Source organism: Muscardinus avellanarius, assembly GCF_963383645.1.
Source record: "Muscardinus avellanarius genome assembly, chromosome: 17".
In the NCBI taxonomy this organism is placed as follows: Eukaryota; Metazoa; Chordata; class Mammalia; order Rodentia; family Gliridae; genus Muscardinus; species Muscardinus avellanarius.
Window position 1 is genome coordinate 11,899,624 of NC_137803.1, and position 24,192 is coordinate 11,923,815.

Consider the following 24,192-nt stretch of genomic DNA (forward strand, 5'->3'; position numbering starts at 1 on the left):
AAAACTTCCTGTATCCTCAGCCTTGATTCTGAGGATTTACTTCACATTATTTTTCTAACCCAAAATTTGGTTGTCTTCCTTGAGGACATACAACCTTTGCTTGTAAGGCCTTTGGATCATTATTCTCTTAGAGCCTCATTAGCATTTCTTTTTTTTTCTCTCTCACAAAATTTCTTCATGAAAATCCTCACATTATTACCCAATTTATATAGTATTTCCTATTATGCACTTTTATAGCATATCATATAAAAAGCTAAATTCCTCCCCTATTGTGTTTTATTATAGCTTCTTTTTATTGTAACTCTCTCCAGCGCTTTTGCTATCTTAATTCTTGGTTGTTTCATTTCATACACACTAAGGTTCTCTCTTGCCTTCATGTCTTTTGTAAACTTGCTAGGATTGCTTGTTTCCTTGTTTGCTTGTCTTTTTGTTTATTTGTTTTACTCACTCTCATGGTCATAGTCAAACCCAGTGATTCTCATATAGGAGCAGAGGGGGCTGGGAGGAGTGAGGCAGGAGAGTAAAATCAACCAAATATATTATGTACATGTACAAGTATACCACAATGAACTCCAACATTATATAATTATAATGCACTTTTAAAATAATGATAATAGCTGGGCATGGTGGTGTACGCTTGTAATCCTCGAGCTTGGGAGGCTGAGACAGGAGGATCACACAGGTTCGAAGCCAGCCTCAGCTACTTAGTGAGGCTCTCAGCTACTTAGTGAGACTCTGTTTCCAAATAAAATATAAAATAGGTCTGGGAGTATAGGCCGGAGGTAGAAAGCCCCTGGGTTCCACCCCCAGTACCACCAAAAATATAAAAAATAAAATTAACAATAATAATAATAATAATAATAAACCCATATGGGGGCATTTTTTCTCTAGGAAATATTTAACAAAGTCTAGAGACATGTTGGTTCTCACATCTGACCCAGGGACTATTGGCATCTAATGAGTAAAGCGCACGTGTTTTAGTTAGCTTTATCATGACTGTGATCAAAATGTCAAAATACCTAACAAGCACAGCTCAGAAGAAGAAAAGTTTATTTGAAGCTCAGAGTTCCAGAGGTCAGTCCAGGATTGGTCAGCTCCAAGGCAGAAACTGCATAATGTCAGTCCTTGGCAAAGAAAAAGAAAGCTTGCTCTCACCTCAGGGTACCAGAGAAGCAGATTGAGAGAGAGAAATATGGGGGGGGTGAGAGAGAGAGAGAGAGAGAGAGGAGAGAGGAGAGAGGAGAGAGGAGAGAGGAGAGAGGAGAGAGGAGAGAGGAGAGAGGTGAGAGAGAAGGTGACCAGGCACAGATTTAGCCCCCAAGGACACACTCTCCGGGATTCAACTTGTCCAGCCATGTTCTACCTCCAAACCTGGCTACATTGTCTAACATAGGAGCTTCTCTGGAGAACATAATATATCCAAACTACAACAGCAGGGATGCTGGTAAGTACTCTACATAGACACTATTCTTGCATAGTCACCCCAAATTCTAATCCCCCAACACAGTTATCCTGTGCAAAATGTCAAGACCAAGTGGGTGAATAGGAGTTAAAGTATGAAATGTTTACCTAGGAGAGTGATGGAATGAATGTGATATGAGACTTGATAAAGTTCTTCATAATCTTGTAAATAGAACCCCTCAAATAACACTTTTATGCATCCTTAATTCTGACCATCTCCTGTTGACTTTCCAGATCACTTTCTCAATTTTTCCAACTCTAATAATTCTTCAACTTCACCTGAACCTAAATTTATAGAATCATCTTGCTTTGACGCTGCACCTCACACACCTAATATCTATTTTCCATCTAGTGGGGAAGAAATTCCATGAACAAATATTAACTTCATTCCCTGTATACATATTTATCTACCCTGCTTGTTTCTTATTGACTTTATTGCACTGCTCTAACAGATCCCTCGTTGACAATTCCACAACTCCAGTATTTTTAACTATTGCTGTTATTATACACTATCACTTGTGAGGTGTGTATGGCTAGAGAAGAGCAAAATTCTATTTGGATGATGTTAATTAAATTCATGAACCTGAGTCTTAACAAGATTATGAAGAACTTTATCAAGTCTCATATCCCATTCATTCCAACACTCTCCTAGGTAAATTTCATACTTTAACTCCTATTTACCCACTTGGTCTTAGATTTATATGATGGGGTATTTGCTATTTTTCTAAAAAAATAAAAAAGGTAGTCAGAAGAGCATTTCATGAACTACTGCCATACTGCACAGTAGGAAGTGAGTCATAAGTTTAGCCCTTGCTCCTGTTTCTGTGGACAAACTGTCAATCTTCCTACCTAAAATCAGATTCCTAATTGTGAACTCTTTTCCTTTTCCAAATTTTTATATTGACCCAATATAATTTACTACACCTTTTTTGTGCTCCCATCATTCCTGTTCTCTTTTGTTCATTCTCTTGTGCCTGTGTAAAACTTTTCATCTTTCTTATAAAAAATCAAATCTCATCCCGATTGTGTCCTATTTTTATACGTACTCTTATGATACATGTTCACCATATGCAGAATTTCTCTTCCAATTCTCTCCTTTTTACCTTTATCTTGTCATTTTCCCGTTACTATTGATACTCACAAGGCACCACTAAGCGTTATTTTAGTTATAATAATGAGACTTGAATGACTAAGTCTTGCTTTTTATTCCACCTGTAAGAATGTCACAATGGCCACTGCTTTCTTCTTTAAGCATCGTCTCTGCTTGATTAACATGAACCCCACACTCTTTCTCCTACTTCCTTGAGCAACTATTTTTCGGTATTGTTTAGGTTCCTTCTTTGCTATTTGAACCCACATTGAAAGACACCAAGACTTGGGCATTTCTCCTTCATCGTCTTCATCTTTGTTGTATTCTTTTGTGGCATTGTGGGTTAAATCCAAGGGAATTATATCTCTAACCTATCTTCCCAACCCTTTTTATTTGTTGCTTTTAAACAGGTTCCAACTAGATTATTGAGAGCCTCGCTAAGTCTCTAAGTAAGGCTGTTCTCAAATTTGTGATTCTTCTGTCTCCGTTTCCCAAGTACTGGGCTTACAGGAGTGCACCCCTTACCCCCAAGTGGTCTTTCTCTTCTTAACTAATAGCCATTCTTTTGTGAAAGCCTCTATTATCCTTCACCATATTTCCCTCCAGAGTATTTTTATACTACTCTGATTTTCATGAGAAAATGTCACTTTTAGGTAACCTGGGACTAAATGACTATGTCAGTTCACTGAATTTAAGCAAAATTGAATTAAAACTTTTTTCAGGTGCATTTTTAAAAAATATCCTGCAAGATTTCACAGTCTTTTCCCTCTTTGCTGTGACGTTGAAGGTAATGTGTTCCAAAATGATAGTATCAGAAAAGAGAAGGGCAGTTCTGTGGACCAGTTTGTGCGCTGCAATTCAAACAAGATGTGAGCCTTTATAATAAAAAACCTACATCAAAACTTCCAAATCTTTGTTGGGTTGGTCCAAAAACAATAATTCCAAAGTATGTGTGATTTCAAGTACCATAACACCAACTAAATTTCCAGGGCCTATAGTATCTGTCAAGCATGAAATTGTCTTTGCAGTGTTTATATTCTCCACCTATACAAAAAGATTTTAAATGCACTACAAAATAAGTGGTTTTGGAAATTTAGGTAAGAAATTAATATTGAGGTTGCAATTTCATGTGTTTTCTAAGTGTCCTCAATTTTCATATACTCCCATAGAAATATTTTAAATAAGAGGAGAATATTTTCTGAACAAAATATGATTATATAAAATTATATTTTCTTTTTTTCTCTCCATTTTCACTATATTAATCTAAAAACACATTTAAAGTTTGGAAAACCCTCAGTTTCTGTGTACTGGAGCTGAATTATCATGGTAATATTGTACCCTTAATCCTGGATTTATCAGTTTATTTATTTATTTATTTATTTATTTATTTATTCATTGGTGGTACTGGGGGTGGAACCCAGAGGCTTTCTACCTCTGGGCTCTACTCCCAGACCTTTGTTTATGGAAACAGGGTCTCACTAAGTTGCTGAAAGCCTCAATAAGTAGCTGAGGCTGGCTTCGAACCTGTGTGATCCTCCTGTCTCAGCCTCCCAAGCACAGGGATTACAAGCATGCGCCACCACACCCGGCTTTATCCATTATATTTAATTTTAAGTCGAGATGAACATTTGGCTATGGATCTAAACTTGATGGTGAGAAATCACAAAATAATTATTATAAAAAGCTCAGCATCTTGAGAGTGCAAATCTATAATAAAATAATATTTAGTGTACAAACCATTTATTTTTATTTTATTTTTCTTGTTCTATTGGAGATTAAATCCAGGGACATTCTATCAATTTATACCTCTAGGATTTTTATTTATTTATTATTTCTTTTATGAAATAGAGTCTCACTAGGTTGCTAAGAGTATTGCTAAATTGCTGAGGCTGGTCTTGAACCTGCAATCCTCCTGTCTCAGCCTCCCAAATATTGGGGATTACAGGTGCATACCACTATATGAGGAAAATTAGATAATATTTTTCAAAGAATTTTAGAGAATGATAATATGGAATGGAATTCCATATTAACCCAATGAATGTAATTTTCTTCACTCCTCACTTTTTCTTCTGTTTCCTTTTCTTTCTTTCTCAATGCCATGTCACTGTGCAGAGATAAATATTCTTGTAATCCCAATACTTGAGAGCCTGAGACAAGAATATTTTTGGTTTGAGGCCAGCCTCAGCAACTTAGTGTGACCCTGAGCAATTTAGTGAGACTGTTTCAAAAGAAAAAAAAATGAGAGAGGTTCTGAGAGTATAGCTGAGAGGTAGAGTGCTTCTGTGTCCAATCCCCAATTTAAAAAAAAAATCCTAAAAATGTCCTTTTTGTCTTTGACAATTGAGCTTGCATAGGGAACAGGTCTCGCAGCATAACATAACAAGCTCAGCCTCACACTACAGGTAAAAATAGTACAGGAGAAAATCATAAAAGAAGAAAACTCTACCAAAAACAAGTTATATGAAATACATTTTCCAACAATTCTATTGAACTTGGTTAATTTTAAAAACAGTTAAAACTGACAAAACAGGGGAAGGGAATGAAAATCTAACAAGTCATGGATCAGTTTCATAGTATTTCTTCATATTTATAACAAAATGAGATATCGTGTTAAGTATCTTCCTGAATTTAAAATATCTATGACATTTACTACTTCTTTCTAAGTAGTAAGTTGAAAGATAATGTATGTATCATTAGTTTTACCCATTTTATGTGTGCCGTTCGATGTGTTTTAGTGACCTACAGGTAGTCATGCAACAAACATTAATGCCCATCTCTTTCCGTGTCATAGCAGTATTTAAACCCAGGGGTAAGAGCAGTCAGCATATTCACTGAGGAAGGAAGCCCCACACCAAATCCCCATCACCCAACTACCTTTGTTTATGTAGCCACTTTCCTAAACACACAAAACAGCCAGTGATATATACAAAATTGAAAGATGATGGTGTCTGCAACTGTACAGACACGTTACAGATCACTATTTCATACCAAATACTAAAAATTTAGTTTTCTGGAACATCTGTGGCAAAGTGTCTGTTTTGTTTGCCTGTAAGGACTATGTGTTTGTAGGTTATAACTGCCCTGCTTCAAAGACCCTACTTTCATTCTATTTATTTGGATTAAGACTATCTATAACCACTCTTAGTATTTTTTAAGAAATGTTAATTGGAAATGAGTAATGCACTTAGTCAATTCAATTTTTCTTTATTTCCTTCTTTCTTTCTTTTCCTTCCTTCCTTCCTTCCTTCCTTCCTTCCTTCCTTCCTTCCTTCCTTCCTTCCTTCCTTCTTTTCTTCCTTCTGTTTTTGCAGTACTGGGGATGGAACCCAGGGGCATTCCACCATTGAGCTACACCGCCAGCCCTATTTTTAAATATTTTATTTTGAAGCAGGTTCTCACTGATTTGCAAAGGGCCTCACTAAATAGCTGAGGCTGTCTGTGAACTGCAAACCTCCTGTCTCAGCTTCCCAAATACTGGAATTACAATCCTGTGCCATCATGCTCAGCTTCAATTTTTTCTTTATTAATAAACACATAGAAACAGCCTGATGTGGTGGTGCTGCTTGTAATCCCATTACACAAGAAGCTGAAACATAAGAATAGCGTGTTCAAGACCAGCCTTAGCAATTTAGGGAAACTCAGCAACCTAGTGAGACCGTTTCAAAACAAACAAACAAGAAAATGTAAAAGGCGTAACTCAGAGAAAGAATGCCCCTGGGTTGAATTCCTTATACCACAAAATAAGTAAGCAAAAAGTAAGTGAAGAAACAAAGAAATAGACAATTAAATTGTGAAATATATATTTCTTTGAAGTCAAATATATGTTTCTTTAGAAGAAAATATACATAATTTACCAAAAGGCAAGGATTAATGATCCTAATTAATTAATACAAAAAGCAAGGATTTTTAATGCCATTATTTTTGTTGTTTTAAAATTACAAAGAATACAAGCTATATCAAATAACTTAGTTTTACATATCTATGTTTCCAACTATAGTTATGTATATTTTGGCCACCTTTGAACAGAACTATTTGCTATTAAGTTTATTAAAGATGAAAATCAACCATCACAAAAATTTAAGTATATTACATTATGATAAATTCCAGTCGTGTGGTGTGTGTGTGTGTGTGTGTGTGTGTGTGTGTGTGTGTGTGTGTAGTATTGAAGATTTAAGTCATTTAAGTCATTGGCATTGAAGTCATTTAAGTCATTGGCATTCTACCTCTGTACTACACCCTCAGCCATCTTTTACTTTTTATTTTGAAACAATATCTCTCTAAATTATTGTGTCCTGGCCTTGAACCAATGATCCTCCTGTCTCAGGTTACCAAGTACTCGGATTACAGGCATGCGACACTGCACCTGGCTACTTCTCATTTATTAATGATTAAGACCAAAAGGCAGAACAAAATGATTTTTACTAAAAAGCTACTTCATATAACTCAACCAGCCTACAGTTTTCAGACATTTTCTATACACTTATCTCTCAGACATTAAATGATATGGATATCTGAAATGTTAATATATTGATATCATAACAAAATTAAGCCAAAATGATAGTTATGATATCTTTATGTTTCCATAAAATTTTAGAGGGTGCAAAGTTATAAGGATTCTGAAATGTGCATATGATTATTTTTAGCACAATGTTTATTTTCCCCTGTGCTTCTGAGGGTCTGAATAATCTTGGCAATGCAATCTCTGTGCCTAAAAGTTAAGCATCAAGACTGTTATTTTTCAATAAATCTGTATCTTTTTAAGTTTTCAAAATTTTAATATTTTTCTTTAACCATTTTTTCTTGTTATTCTCAAATTCCCTGATTAAAAAATAGAAGGATTGATTTAAATTATTTTAGAATCTGTTTTTGAACCAGAATTACAATGTTTTTCTATGCCTTCATCTCTTGTAATAATCCTATAAGAAAAAAAAACACATTATTAAATATGCCTTATCTCCGGACAAAGTTTGACATGTATATCAGAGGGTTTATACTATCTTTCCTGAACTAGGTAACTTCATGTAAAGAAGCCCGAACTGAGAAAATGAAAATAATTTCCACATATTTCAAAAGGACCACCCACCAGAAGTTTGAAAATTAATAAGCTAGATTATGAGTTCAAAATTTTAAATCTTATTATTTTTATGTTTATGTAAATGTTTTGCTTCATTAATTTGAGATTTTACTTTGTTACAAACAATATCTTTTACTGAATTAATATTAGGTATGTTTAAAGCCTTTTTAAAATACTTTTCAATTACATAAAATATAATAATTTTAGAGTTTTGAAAATGTTGAGAGCCTAACTCATTTTACAATTCATTTCTATGTTGAGATTCCTTAATTGTCTCCTACAAAACACTAAATATTAGCTAGTAGAACCAATAAGAATAACAACTGGGCACAATGGCATACATCCATAACCCCAGTAGTTGGGAGACAAGAGACAGGAGGATCTCAGGTTTGAGGGCAACCTCAGAAACTTATCAAGGCCCTTTGCAACTAAAATGAAACAGTAATGGTATGGACTAAATAAGGCTATAATCAAAAGCATCTTTTCCTAAAATTTCCATCAGTAAAATTTAAAATACACTTGATATTCTATGTATCCCAGTCAATAAAAATTCATTTTATAAAAAGTTTCAAATTAGGAATGATTGCTAAAATTTTGTAGTTTTATGACAATAATTATTATTTGTATACATTTTATTTACATGCTTAATAAATACATCTAACAATGTGGTCATTATGATTATATTCTCTATTAATATTTTATGATGATAAAGTAATTTTATTTTGGTGTAGAAAGAATGTTTCAAATTGGGTGTGGTGGTGCACACTTGTAATCCCACTACTTAGGAGGCTAAGACAGGAAGATTGCAGGTTTGTGGCCAGCCTCAGCTACTCAGTAAGACTTTTTGCAACTCAGTGAGATCGTGTTTCCAAATAAAGAATAAAAATGGAGCTGGGGGTGTAGCTTATAGGTAGAATGTCCCTGGGTTTAGTTACCAGAACCACACACACCAAAAAAAAAAAAAATCTGTCATGTCTGGAAATTTATTTACTTTCTTACCCTTATATTTAACCTTATTCTACATATTTAATATTTAAGAGGATATATAAATTATAAAAATATAGTCAGATATAAACAATCTGATGTGATGTATATGCTCTCATTTTAATAGGAAACTAAATGTTTTATATTTGTACCAAGTCTATAAAAATGAACAATAATTATAGGTTTCATAACTGATTTAGATTAATTGATTTTTGTTACCTATAAATGTATATGATAAAACCTTTTCTTCTAATATAATTATAATTAGAGGAGTGGGCATTTGGGAGCTGATAGAATCATAAGGGCAGAGCCCCATTAATAGGATCAGTTTCCTCATAAGAGAAGCCCCAAAGAACCCCTTTGCCTTTCTGCAGGATGAGGACAGATATTGCTGTCCGTAAACCAGGACATGGATTCTCCCCAGATGCTAAAACCACCAGTGCCTTGACCTTGGGCTTCTCAATCTTTAGAATGATGAGAAATGCATTTTTCTTGTTTGGAAGCCAGCTAGTTAATACAATTTTTGTTCTCACAGTGCAACTGAACTAAGATACCAGCATATTGGCAAAGCAACTATTCAACTGCAATTCTTTCTGGTTATGTTATTTAATATAAAGGTGGGGATCTAAACTCTATTCACTCTTCAAAAGTGTGTTAAAGATCAAAGTGTATATAAAGGCAGTAAAATCTTGTGATACCCTGAATAATAATGAAAAACACTGAATTTAGAAATAAAGTAATTGACAATTAACTCCTGAAGCCTGAGAACTGCAGGCAGGCTAGCTGTTCAGTCATCCCTGAATTGTTTAATTAAACTCACAATAATAGTATCTTGCATCTTAAGCAAGACAATTGTTTTAGACACCAATTCTATGTTATGCAGTATGGCTTTTTACTCATATATATTGTTAGTGTGGTGTATGTGTGTGTTTGGATAAAGGTACCCATATATGCATGTTTGGTTGAAATCATTGTACACAAATGCTTTTATACATAACTTACTTTCTAAATTATTTATTATATAATTAAGATAAGCAGGGTGTTGTAGGTAGATAGAGAATGTCCCCTGAAAGTTTTATGTTTAAGGTTCAGAGTTGTGGCAATTATGTCATGAGGGTTGTATTCTCAGCAGTGGATAAGCCCATTGTAATGGATTTACCAAGTGGTAACCTAGGAAGGTGGATGTGCTTGGAGGTGAGTTGCTGCGGGTGTGGCCTTAGCAAGTGTGCTCTTGTGTTTGAATCCCCTGTCGTGCTTGTTCTTTCTTGCTTATGTGAGAGCAGAGCCCTTTCCCTCTCCGTCTCGCTGCTTCTCACCACCACACCCTGAGGTCTGCAGACCCCAGACTCACATGGACTGAACCCTGAAATCTTTAAAACCTGCAAGCAGATAAAATCTTCCTTTTCTAAGTTGTGTGGTCAGTTGTTTTGATCACATTAGTGCGAATGTAAATCAAGACATAAGACTTAAAATATACAATTAAGATATGAACATGCCGAGGTACAGATTAAACAATTCATGTTACAAAACAAGATCATTCGACTTTCATGGTTTTCCTACATTTATTTCTTTTATCTTTTTTTTTCACCGTTATGCATTTCAGTCATTTAATATATCAGGTAAAGTGTATTTTATACAATTAATTTTCTTGATACTATCCCCTCCCCTTTGACTTAGCATACCCATATGCTTGGAATGACAGAATTGACTTCGTGAGAGGCCATGTGGTTTAGAAGGAGAAAGTGTGGTAGTTTTTACTTTCTATTTTAATCTTAGGGCGAGCTCTATATTACATTTCTGACTTTGATACCCATGTTTATAAAATATTAAATAATAAACTTGCCCTAATTCACTGAGTCACTGTAACACAAAACATCAGTGGACAAATAAAAGCCTGAACCTGAACCTTATTTATTTATTTATTTATTTATTTATTTATTTATTTTGGTGGTACTGGGGTTCCTGGAAACCCTTCTACCTCTGGGCTATACTCCCAGACCTATTATATATATATATATATATATATATATATATATATATATATATTGTATAGTTATATTGTTATATAGTTATATAAATTATATACATATTATATATGTCATATATAATATCTATATTATATATAATATATAATTATATATTACACCTGTAATCCCCGCGCTTGGGAGGCAGAGGCAGGAGTATCGCGCAGTTTCAAAGCCAGCCGCGCTGGTTTAAGAGACCCTGTTTCCAAATAAAATATAAAAAAATAGGTCTGGGAGTGTAGCCCAGAGGTGGAAGGGCTTCCAGGAACCCCAGTACCACCAAAATAAATAAATAAATAAAAATAAATAAATAAATTTGAAAACAGGGTCTCTTAAGCCAGCAAGGCTGGCTCCGAACCAGTGTGATCCTCCCGTCTCTACCTCCCAAGCGCGGGGATAACAAGCGTGCACCACCACGCCGGGCATTGAACCATTTTTAAATATTAAAAAAACTCATCCAACAAGAAATGAAAAAGCATTCGCTAGAGTCAAGACACACTGCTTAGCGTTAGTCCTGTAAGTGAACGCAACACATATACACTTCACCTCACAAAGCCTGGTACCTCAAGACCGGTGTAATACAGGCCCACACTTTATATGGAGTACATGTAGAAATAAGGTTAGAAGACTTTATGTTTGGAGATACAGTTTATTCTGAAAAAACTAATTTTCTATTGAACAAATTAGCTGTTGTGTTATTGTTAAATAGGAGGATCATTATTTTACCTTTATCATGGGCAGATCAGTATGTGGTTTGAAGCTAGCGTAGTAGGCATAGAATTCCAACCTTAGCAGAGGCAAAGCTCCATGTGGCTGAGGTGCAGACAGAAGCACGTTCAGCCGTCTAAGACCCCACCCACACAGAAGCACATCGTGCTCTCAGCACTGCAGCCGTTTCTTCTACCCTGTGCTCACCGGGTTATATCCAGAGGACAGACACATCTTCTCAGAGTTCAAGAGCCACCATGTTCACAGTAGTTTTTAAAGACCCTAAGGAAGCAGCCAGTTACAGGTGTCTGACACACACCTATGCACACATACACACACATGCATACACATTCTTGTTTGAATAAAGCATATGTAATACTGCACAGAATGTGCCATTTATTTTTTCCTTTTCTGGAATTCCTCCAGGGAAATCCATTTCTGTGTGTCAGAGTGGGCACCCCTGAATCCATGCTGTGTTCCACCATATACTTCTAGGCATCTATGTTTCACCAGAGTCCACTACCTCCAAGAAGACAAATCACCCTGGCCAATTTCACTGAGTGCTGTTTTCTCTTACAGGATTTCACTTCTGCTCACACATGTAGCTGACTTGTACTAGATCCTTCCGTTTCTATGATAGGTAAGAGACTTATAAGCACTAAAGTAACATTTCCCTCTGAAATTTTCAGTGTAAATCATAATGTCACATTTTGATGAGGGAGACTGGTAGACTCCGGTCCCAACTTTGGGGCTAAAATACTTCCTGAGTTGTGGGAAATGTTGGGTATTATAAGCCTAAATCCAAGTATTTTCCCAGCCATTCCCTTCAGACAAAGGAACACACTTTCACTGAGGCTCTACCTGCTCTTGGCAATATCCTTATTCAATGCTGGGATGGAGGAGGAGCACCAGTGACTACCCTCTTCCTTCTTTCTATTCATAACAACCCAAGTGTGTGTTGTGTGGACACTGCCTAAAATGATCAGGAAGTCCCATAATTTTTATTTATTTTTTTAATTAATAATTTTTTTTGTGTGTGTGGTACTGGGGTTCCTGGAAGCCCTTCTACCTCCGGGCTACACTCCCAGACCTATTTTTACATTTTTATTTGGAAACGGTCTCCTAAGCCAGCGTGCGTGGCTGGCTTCGAACCTGCGCGATCCTCCTGTCTCTGCCTCCCAAGCGCGGGGATTACAAACGTGCACCACCACGCCTGGCAATAATTTTTAAATCTTTAGGAAAGTATGCGTAGCAGTGTTTCTCTTTCTTCCAAAAATGTATGGTAAAATTTATCAAGAAAGTCATTAGAACTTGGACTTTGCTTTATGACAAAGTTCTTAATCGCAAATTTTATTAATTTTATGTAATTCTGTTGTTCCAATGTTCGTGTGAATTCAAGATAGTTTTGCTTGTACTCCAGCATCCAACATAGCTTTTAGAAAAGCTGTTTTCTTTCACTTCTTTTTAAATTTTTTTTAAATCAGACCTTTGCCACATTGTCCTCTCTGTTGTATAAGGCAAACTCATATAATAGAGACAGAATTGGCAAGCAACTGAAGCTATTCTATAAGTAGACTTGTATGTTTTTTTTAAAACTAAGCTCTAGTTATGAGGTGAATCTTCTCCATCTGTCTTCCTATTTCTTTGGGAAACCTGCTGTAAGAACCAAGTTCTTAGAAAACATTTTATCTCAACGACAAACACAGATGATAATGCTTTTGTCAAGCATGAAATACAATTGAAAGAAATTAAGAACGAGGGGAAAAATAGAATGAAATATGAACAACCTGAAGGCATAAAATGAAGTTATGCATTAACAAACTGGCCACAATATCTCAAAAATAAGTGATTTCTTATTTATTCAGGATATCTTTAGGAAGTCATATAGAACTGCTTGGCCTTAGAATAATCCATGAATGTGGGAAAAAAATTAAACAACCTATCGCCCGTTTCCTTTACATCATGTCTTGCTTTGGACCAACACTGCACGGTAGAGAGATCACCTGCCCTTATGGTTCTATTGTTTGTACTTTCTTCCCCGCAGTACTCAGAGGATCTGAAGCCAGGAACGGCTAAGTTTCCCACAAAACCCCAAATATTGACACGAGTAAGGCTGAGTCATCAGATCATGTTTGGAGGTGACATCACAGAGATAGGGGTACTTCATGACCTAAGTCATAAAGAAATGGCCCAAGTCATCACTAAGAAACCAGGTAGGTAATTAAGATCATTTTAAGGTACATTTTTGTAAGTTCACTATGCAAATTAATGAGATTTGTCTTGATATTTTTGTGCATGTGTACATCATGCATTCATCATATCCATCAATCTTTCTTCAAATTTTGCCCCTTCCCCTTTCTCCTAACACAGCACCCTTTCCATCCCTAGAAGCCCCTCTTCTATCATAGGACTTTTAGCTTACTTTAGTTTAGTTTTGTTTTTTGTTTCTACATATGAGAGAGAACATGTGATATTTGTCTTTTTGTGTCTGGCTTATTTTGCTCAACATGATGTTCTCTGGATCAATTTGTTTTGCTCTAAATGACAGGATGCTATTCTTCTTCATAGTTGAATAATCATTTATACCTATCATATTTTACTTGTCCATTCATCTGTTGTTGGGCACCTAGACTGATGTAATATCTTAAATATTGTGACTAGTGTTACACTAAACATTTTCACAAAGATATCTTTTTTATATACTGACTTCATTTCTGATGGGTATATACTCAGGAGTAAGACAGTTGGATCATATTGTAGCCCTATTTTACTTCTGTTTGTTTCTTTGTTTATTTTTTTTATATTGGGGATTGAACACAGGAGCGTTCCACCTCTGAACTGCACACCCAGCCCTATTTTTATTTATTTATTTATTTATTTGAAACAGGGTCTCAGTAAGTTGCTAAGGGTCTTCATAAATGGCTGAGGCTGACCTCAAACCCACCAAATTTCTAGCCAAGCCACACTGCCTGTCTAGTAGTTACATATTTAATTTCTTGAGGAACCCCCGTACTATTTTATATAATGGCTGTATGAAATTGCAACCACCACCCCCCATAGTGTATAAGGTTATTTTTTCACAATCTGGCTAGCATTTGTTATTTTTCTTTTAAAATAGCTATTCTAACTGAGATGAGAAGATAACATTTTGTAGTTTTGCTTTGTATTACTCTGATGGATAATAATATCGAGCACTTCTTTTTTTTTTTTTTTTTTGGTGGTACTGGGGTTCCTGGAAGCCCTTCTACCTCTGGGCTACACTCCCAGACCTATTTTTACATTTTTATTAGGAAACAGGGTCTCCTAAGCCAGCGCACTCAGCTGGCTTCGAACCTGCGCGATCCTCCTGTCTCTGCCTCCCAAGCGCGGGGATTACAAGCGTGCGCCACCACGCCCGGCTCGAGCACTTCTTTATATATTTATTGGTGCTAACTGGGTCTTTTTTTCCCTTACCCTTTCCTTCACTATAGAGTCCACCAGAAATCAGGCAAGAGTAGGTCACAGCTGGAGACATGTGAAATTATCTGAGCTGAGGTCCTCACAGAAGAAGTGAGAATAGAATGCAATGTCCCTAGGGCATTTCTTTCTAGACCTTCTTAGGCTTGGCTGGGTGATCCCTTGAGCCCAGTTTCCTTCTATGGGTGAGGAAGCAGTCAGACCTGAGCTCTTCCTCCACCTAGTTATCCGCAGGCACCCATGCATGTTGCTAGGAAAGGGGTGACTGTTATGAATTGGGAAAACACACTCAGTCCTAGCACCTGCAGGAAGCCACAACTGAACAGCTGCCTGGTCTCAGAAGGCAGGGTCCCCCCATACACCAGCTCCTGAGGATGTCACCCCTCACTTTTCTGAATTAAACACCAATTCACAGCAGCCTAGCACCCTCAGCAGGTTTGTGTCAGTCACTCCACCAAACTGAGCAACTTCTGAAAGTCAAATGCCCTGGGCTACTGCAAATTTCTTTTTCTAAACCCGGTTACTATGAAGATTTCAGACCTGTTATCTATTGAGATTGTGAATCTACAAAAGCTGTGAAGCTTTTCAGTGGCGAGGAATAACAGTATTTGCACTGATATAGTTTGCCAGGACTCTTCTTGTCTCTACACCTATAGAGGGAACACTGTCTTTTTTTTTTATTCTTTTGATATGCTGCTGCCCCAGCTGTCATGATTTTATGAGGTTCCTGGTCTTCTAATGCTGGATCCTGTGTTCTCCCATGGAAACTCAGATCACTATGCAGCTATACACCAGTTGCATTGGTTCTTCTTCAAGGAGAGACTTGCTTTAGAATTGTGTGTGTGTGTGTGTGTGTGTGTGTGTGTGTGTGTGTGTGTGTGTATTTTGGTACTGGAGATTGAAGAGTTTTAACTCCCAACTACATCTCCAAGCCCTTTTTTATTTTTTTATTTTGAAACAGGCTTTCATTAAGTTGCTAGAAGACTCACTAAACTGCTGAGGCTGGCTTGGAACTTAGGATCCTCCTGTCCCAGCCTCTCAAGTACTGGGATTACAGATGTGCATGACCAGTCTGGCTATTTAAAAATTTTAGAGAAAAAAAAAAACACATTTACTCCCCCAATTTATTCTGAAAACAGTTGAAGTTTTCTTTTTCTTCATCCGAAGTTTTTATAGTATTGCAAAGATAAAAAAAAATGGAATAAACTTTCATTTTAATTTTTCCGATCCTCCATTTTTGCAGAAATAACTTGTGGGTGTTTAAAGAAGTCCCTTTATCTTGTAGCACCTCTACAGCTAAAGACTGACTCTCACTGAATCCAACAGAAGTCATTATGGTAAGTTTAATTTTGCATCGATTTTAAAAGCAGAGTACACAGCTGGGAACCGTCTTCAGGGCATCTGTAACACAGGCTGCGTTCTTCTCCCAGTAGACTCATCATGTCAGGCCTAAGACTCATGGCCTCTGGCCGCCACAGAAAGCTATGAATACGTAATACAAACTGAAGCTCAAGTGCCCCCAATGAATTATTCTGTGCAACAATTTATTGTGCTTATCTAAGGATTCACTCTAAAGAAATAAAAGACCAAGGCATTACTGGGTTTTCTTTCATCTTTCCATACCAACTCAATATTTCAAGTGGGGAAAAAATGTATATAAGGATTGTTTCATCCTTGATAAATGGTTTTAAAATGCCATGACCTCCCAACCTAATAGCAGGTTAAATAGAATTCTAGGGCATCTATAAAATTCTGGTGAGCACCTTCTATCCCATAACAAACTATCATCAAACTTCAGACGGCAAAGACACACTGCCCAACTTTGGTGTCTCCTCAGATTTTGAAAACAAAATCAGGTTTTATGTGGAGTTCTTTATCTAGGAAGCACACCGTTGTATGCTGCTTTATTTTTCCATTTTTATAATTTTTGAAGACCCTCTAAGTGAGTACCTCAGTGAGATTTGATTAATTGCTAGAAATGAACCTCTGGTTTCAAGCATTTCTGACTGCTGCCAAATTCCTACAACCTACGGACTATATATGATTTCAATACAAACACTTGCAAAAAAGTAAATAAGCAAAGAAACAGCAGCTTGAATTCTTTTAAAAGCATTAATTGATTTGCATTCAACCTGTCTCAATTAACACTTTATCCAGAAGATAGTAAGCAGTTTTAATACATCTATTATTATGAACCTAGTTCTATTCAAAGAAAATAAGAGGATGTAACAAATACATAAACACAAATCAAACTGTTATATCACTTAGCACTGAATCACTGATTGTGAGAATATGTTCATTCTTCATAGCTCCAAAATATCAAATCATGAAATATTTTAAGTAGTCATTGCACCTCATTTTACTCTACATTGTTTTATATTTACAAAGACTAAATTATATATACATTTTTGTGCATGTTTTACTCCTAAGTTAAATCAGTACACATTGCTGTCTTCAATTTAAATATAAATTAATGTAGAAGTAGGCAAAAAAAGCCAACCTTTAGTGAAAGGACAAAGTTTGATCACACCAGAGACCACCTTGTAGACAAGAGATTTATTGGAGGGGCCGGTATGAAAGGAAGAGAGAGAGAGAAAGAGAGAGAGAGAGAGAGAGAGACAGACAGACAGACAGACAGACAGACAGAGGGGGAGAGAGAAAGAAGAATCAGGGAAGAGAGAGAGCATGTGCTGGGATCAGGGTTATATAGGGGCTTGGGGTTACAGATTGGGGGCCAATAGGATAGGAGAAATGCTCTTTGAACTAATTGGCTAGAGTCCCATGGGAGGGGGTCGTGCAGCCAGGTAATTGGCTTGCGGTCAGCGGGGAATGTCCCTTTCACTGATTGGCCAAGGGCACCAGGAGGGGGCAGGTCTCCCAGGTAAGTGACCAGGTTCGGTCAGAGGGGGATGGTAGCTTAACTGGTCAGACCAGGGCCTTTCAGGACACTTAGCTTATGGGGGGGGGGGGTCTGAAATAAGAACCGAATTCATCTAACATTTAGGAAACTCCTTTAGTCATCTGAAGAACTATGGTTGTCTTATACCACCTGTTGCATATCATGTTTATGAGAAATTGTCTTCTTTTCTATCTCATTTATCAGATGTGTCTCTTAAGCATTGACTGAAACATTTGCCCAGACACTTTTTCTACTTCAATATATTCTATTCATAGGCTTCATCTTTAAATTTCCAGCATTACAGCAGAGCTGCCATTTTGGCATCTTATATAGAACCTTACATCTTTAATTTACTATCCTCAAACAAGAAAAAAATTTCCTCAGTTATCCTACATTTAGGTCAAATTAACTCATGGGGAAAGTCATTTCCCCATGGAAATCATGAAAACTGTGAACCTATATCTAGAGAATTAGTCTATAATTCTGAAAAAGTGCACTAACAATATGCATTAAATCTTACTTTAATTGACATAATTATTAGGTCAATAATTAAATATTACTTTAATTGACATAATTATTAGATCAATAATGGTAGGGTATGGAGTAATGTTTAAATATATATATATATATATATATATATCATATAATAATTAAATCAAGATAGACATAAAACAGTACTGTCATTACCCTAAATGTCTATTGTGTGTTTATGATGATAATACTCAAAATCCTTTCTTTTGGCTATGTGAAAAATTATTATGAAGTGCATTATGGTGTGACACTATAATGCTCCATCAAAATTATTTTTAAAAAAAGCAGGGCATGGTGGTGCATGCTTGTAATCCCAGCATTCTGGAGGCCTAGACCAGAGGACTGCAGTTTGCAGACAGCCTCAGCTACTTAGTGAGGCCTGGTTTCAAAATAAAGAATAAAAAATAGGGCAGGGGGTATAGCTCAGAGGTCGAATGCCCCTGGGTTCCATCCCCAAACCCAAAAAAAAATAATTATTAAAAAAAGAAAATTACAATAATGTATTGTAAACTTTAGTCACTGGGATGTTCTAGAGAACACTAACACTTATCCTTCTTATCAAATCATAAGGCTGTACCACTAATACACCTCTCTACATCTCCCTGTCCCTTCCCTTCACCCTTCCCATCCTCTGTAACCACCTTTTCCCTCTCTGCTTCTCTTAGATCAACATTTCCTTTTCCACATGTGAATGAGAATATATAATATTTGTTTTCCTATGCCTGTATTATACCACTTAACATAATGTCCTACCGGCTCGTCTCTGTTGCCACAGATGTCATAATTTCATTATAATTTAGCAAAATATCATCTCTTTATGTATTTACACCACTTTTTATGCTTATTAGTCTGTGAAGACTCAGAAAAATTCAACATCTTGGCTCTTATAAACAGTGCTTCAATAAGCAAGGAGTTCACATATCTCTTCCACATACCAACTTATTTTTCTTTGGGTTATCTACCTAGTAAGTGGGATTGCTGGACCCTAGATTGTAGTTGCAATTTTAGCCTTTGAGGATCGTTCATCTTTTCAGTAATGAGTGTATAACTAACAATACCACCAATAGTTTGTAGAGGTTCTACATTTTCTAAATTTCCATAAGCATTTATTTTATTTCTTTATTTTTAATAATAGCCAATTTAACTGTGATGAGAAGACATCTTCTGTAGTTTTAATTTACATTTCCCTGATGATTAGTGATATTGATCAACTATTCATGTAACTTTTTATATGTGTTCTTTTGTAAAATATCTATTCATATATTTTTTTCATTTTAAATCATGTTATTTGCTTTATTGATACTGAATTCTTTGAGTTCCTTACATTTTCTGGATACTAACCACATGTTAGATAAAAAGTTTGCAAATATTTTCTCCTATTCCAAAGATTTTCTTCACTCTGTTGATTATTCCCTTTACTGTACGAAAACATTGTAGTTGGATAAAATTTCATGAATTTGTTTACTTTATTCAATTTTTGAGGTTTTATCCAAATGTTTTGGTTCATACCAATATCTTGCTGAATTTCTCCTATTTTTTCTAGTAGTTTATAGATTCTGATCTTATATTTAATAATTTCTTCATTTTGAGTTCATTTTGGTATATATTGGGACACAGTGGTCAAGCTTTCTGCCTATGCTTATGGATATCCAGTTTTACCTGAACCACTTATTTAAAAAAATGTCCTTTAACTCAAAAAATTATCACCAAATAAAAACAAAAAACAATCCAATGCAAATGGACAATTAAACTGAATATATATTTCAAACAAATAAATAAAAATGGCCAATAAATATAAATATTCCATACCACTAACAATCAGAGAAATGCAAATTAAAACTACACTCACTTAACTCCAGTTAGAAAAGTACTCATCAAGAATACAAATAAAGCCGGGCGTGGTGTCACACGCTTGTAATCCCAGCACTTGGGAGGCCTAGACAGGAGGATCACGCAAGTTCGAAGCCAGCCTCACTCGTTTAAGAGACCCTGTTTCTAAATAAAAATAGGTCTGTGAGTATATCCTAGAAGTAGAAGGGCTCCATCCCCAGTACCACCAAAAAAAAAAAAAAAAAGAATACAAATAAACCGGGCATAATGGTACACACTTGTAATCCCAGCATTTGGGAGGCTGAGACTGGAGGATCAGCTACTTAGTGAGGCCCTCTGCAACTCAGTGAGACCCTGTTTCAAAAAAAATAAAGAATAAAAAATTGGGAACAGGGTGTAGCTCGGAAGTCAAATGCCCCTGGGTTCCATCCCTAGACCTACACACACAAAAAAAGAATACAAATAATAAAAATCTTAGTGAGTATGTAAAGAAATAGGAAATATTGAATACTGTTAGTAGGATTTTAAATTAGTACAACCACTGTAGTGATGAGACTGACTGGAGGTCTCCCAAAAGACTAGGAATGGTACCACCATATAATCCAGTTATACCATTCTTCAGTATTAATATAAAATAATTAAAATTAATAGTATAGTGATACCTGCATGTCCATCTTCATATCAGCCCAATTCTCAACAACCAAATCACAGAACTATCAAGGTGTCCATCAACACATGAATGGAAAAATAAAATGTGGCGTATATGCACAATAAATTAGTCATAAAGAAGGAAAACCTTATGTCACTTGCAGTTAAAATGGATTGTAATTTTTAGAAAAATGGATAGAACCAGAGAACCTTATGGTAAGTAAGATTAGTCAGTCACAAATAGTAAAAAATCAGATGCTCTTCCTGATATTCGGAAGCTAGGGAGAAAAGGGTTCATAGGAGGAACTCTAGATGAAGAAGGGAGTGTAAATGAGGCAGCCTAACTGAAAGGGATGGGACAGGAAAGAGGGAAATTCCCTAATGTACGTGATGTACCTTCACACACTTATCAAAGTCAGTCACTAAGCCAAACAGGAGAAGAAGGGAGAGGGGAGGGGGTAGGAATGGAGAAGAGGCTAAATGAGTGAAGTGTGCATGTATGTATGCCTTTACCAACTTTTACTCCAATAAACAAGATGTATGACTACAATGCACCAATAAAAAAAAACTGAATAATGGGTAATACTAGGGAATAGTATACTGAAATCAACTAGTCTCAGAAAGTGGAGACATCTCTTTTCTCTCCTATGTGGAAGCTAGAAAGAAAATGAGATATAAAAGAACCCTCAAATAAATGAGGAGAGAGGCCAGTACAATAGATTAAGGGATTTGAGGGAGGGAGGTGGCAAGGAAGAAAAGAAATGAGGAAGGAAACTGTTCAAATGATGTCATGTCCACATATGAAGGCATCACTACCCATCTCACTAACATATTCAGTGTGGGGCGTGGGGGAAGTGGGGCAGAATGTGAGAGGGAATACACCAAGGGATGCGTGCATGCATGTTTGTGTAAGTTTTGCATTCCTTATGATGTATAATTAGAATGTGTCAATAAAAGTACAAAAAAAAAAACCAGTTGACTCTCAGCATGTGAAGTTATTCTAGGTTCTCTATTCTAGTCCACTGGCTTGTGCATTAGCTTTTCTGCCGGTATCATGCGATTTTGATGACTATAGTCTCATAGAACATTTTGAAGTTGGGTAATCGAATTTTTATTTATTTGTTTTTGTTGTCAATTTATCAGAATCCCCTTGGCTATTTGGGGACTCTCGCCTTTGCATGTGAATTTCAGGATTGGTTTTTGTACTTCTGTGATGAATGTCATTGTGGTGTTACAGGATTGTATTGAATATGTGGCCAGCTTTAGGTAGTATGAAAATGTTTAAAATGTTAGTCATTTAAATACATAAACTGGGGATGTTTTATATGTGTCTTATTAGTCAACATAATTATTGTTTTATAGTTACACTGTAGAGATGTAGTTACCCTGTTAAATTTATTTCTAGGTGTTTTTATGGCCATTGTAAATGGGATTATTTTCTTTACTTTTTTTCACATAGTATAGACATGCTACTGATTTCTGTGTCTTTATTTTGTATCCCAGCACTTTATAAAATTTCTTTATCAGATTTAATGTGTGTGTGTGTGTGTGTGTGTGTGTGTATGTGGTATAGTTTTCAGTTTTTATATATATGATCATTTCATTTGTACCTCTTCCTTTTGAGTGATTTTTATTTCTTTCTTAACAAAAGAATAAAAATTTAAAACCACATACTAATAAGAATTATTGTGAATTCAATAAAATTAGAAAAATAAATTTCTGGGCAGGTAAAGAATTCAAGCACTTAATTAATTATTGCTATTGTTGTAGACATTTTTGTTGTTAGGACCTCTCACAAGGGTTTTGATTTGGACCTATAAGGTCCGGTGTGGAAGGCTTAGTCACCAGAGTTTCACCAATTATATCTTCTAGAAATATCAGAATTTTATATTAGTATTCTATTTTGGATTATCATAATGATATCTACTTAATTTTACCCTATTTATTTTAAATATCAAGCAAGCATAGAAGCTTTCAGCTGAGATATGGTGTGTTAGAACAGAAACTAAATAGATAATAAAACAGTCAACATTTGTGGAATAGTGACTACTAAGGAATAAAGTTATATATATTTATTTTAATAATTTCTTTAATAACAGTTATGCATTCACTTATTTAAAATAGTAACTTATTAATAACATTTAATTTTATTATGAATTGATCAGTTCAAAATAATGCATATATTTGTAGATATTTATGTATTAACTTCACATAAATAGCATTAATATTTATAGCTATATATTTGTTGGAGTATTTATAATAGAGATGAAGCAAATGTTTTTTATTCTTTCCTTCTGTATAACAGCGCCACTGCTTAGCTTGTAATATGTATATGTATATGTATATATGTGTGTGTGTTTGTGTGTGTGTGTGGTGTGTGTGTGTGTGTGTGTGTGTTTGTTTGTTTATATTTTGCACATCATTCTTTGGTGATAAGTGGGAAATATTTCTTTATCCTTTGAACAAAAGAATATTCAAATATTTCTTAATTTATTCGATAAACATGTAATGAGCACATCCTTAACTTGAAATATTGGGTTTCAATTTTTTTTTTTCCTGAGGTACTGGAGATGGAACCCAGGGGCATTCTACCTCCAAGCTACACCCCCAGGTCTATTTTTTATTCTTTATTTTGAAACAGGGTCTCACTGAGTTGCAAAGGGCCTCACTAAGTAGCTGAGGCTGTCAGTGAATCTAGATCCTCCTATCCAGCCTCCGGAATGCTCTCAATTTTAACTTAGCATTTTGCCTCAAATAGTCTTTAGTTTATATGCTTATTCATTCACTTATTCATAATTTTAATACTTTAATCATTTAAAGTAATCATTAACATTTAACTGAAGGATAACATATATATTGTAAAGTTATACATGAACACATATATATATATATATATATATATATATATATATATATATATTTCTTTGCTTCCCAGCCTTATCTTATTTTAATTTTCTACAAGAAGAAACTTCTTGTTAACTTTTATCTCGTATAAATGGAATTAGCGATTTTCTTACCACTCCCATTACTCATTCTTACTTTGAAAGTGCATATTAAAAACTGAAAATATTAGGAAGTACCAGATATTCTGTTTTCTCCTATATTTAAGGGACAATCAGTGTATCAAGAGAAGAAAAAGAATCCCTAAAAGACCCCAGTCCTTCATATTTTATTACTAGGCAACCATTTTGCCCTTTTAAAAACTTCATTACTCAGTTCAGTTAACCAGTGAATTCTTTTAGCCTAACCTACAGTTATATTTTTCTCACTACAAGAGACAGAAACACCTCTGTGTTTATTTCTGATTGATACCAGCTAGATTACTATAAGTATTCAAAGTAAACATATTGATCATAACACATTCACATTTAAACTTTTTATTTTGAAGCCAGAGCCTCATATAATGGTTTGATAACCTACTTTTCATCAACTGTATATAAGTAACTTTTTTCTTCATACAATGTTAAACATACATCTTATTAGAGTT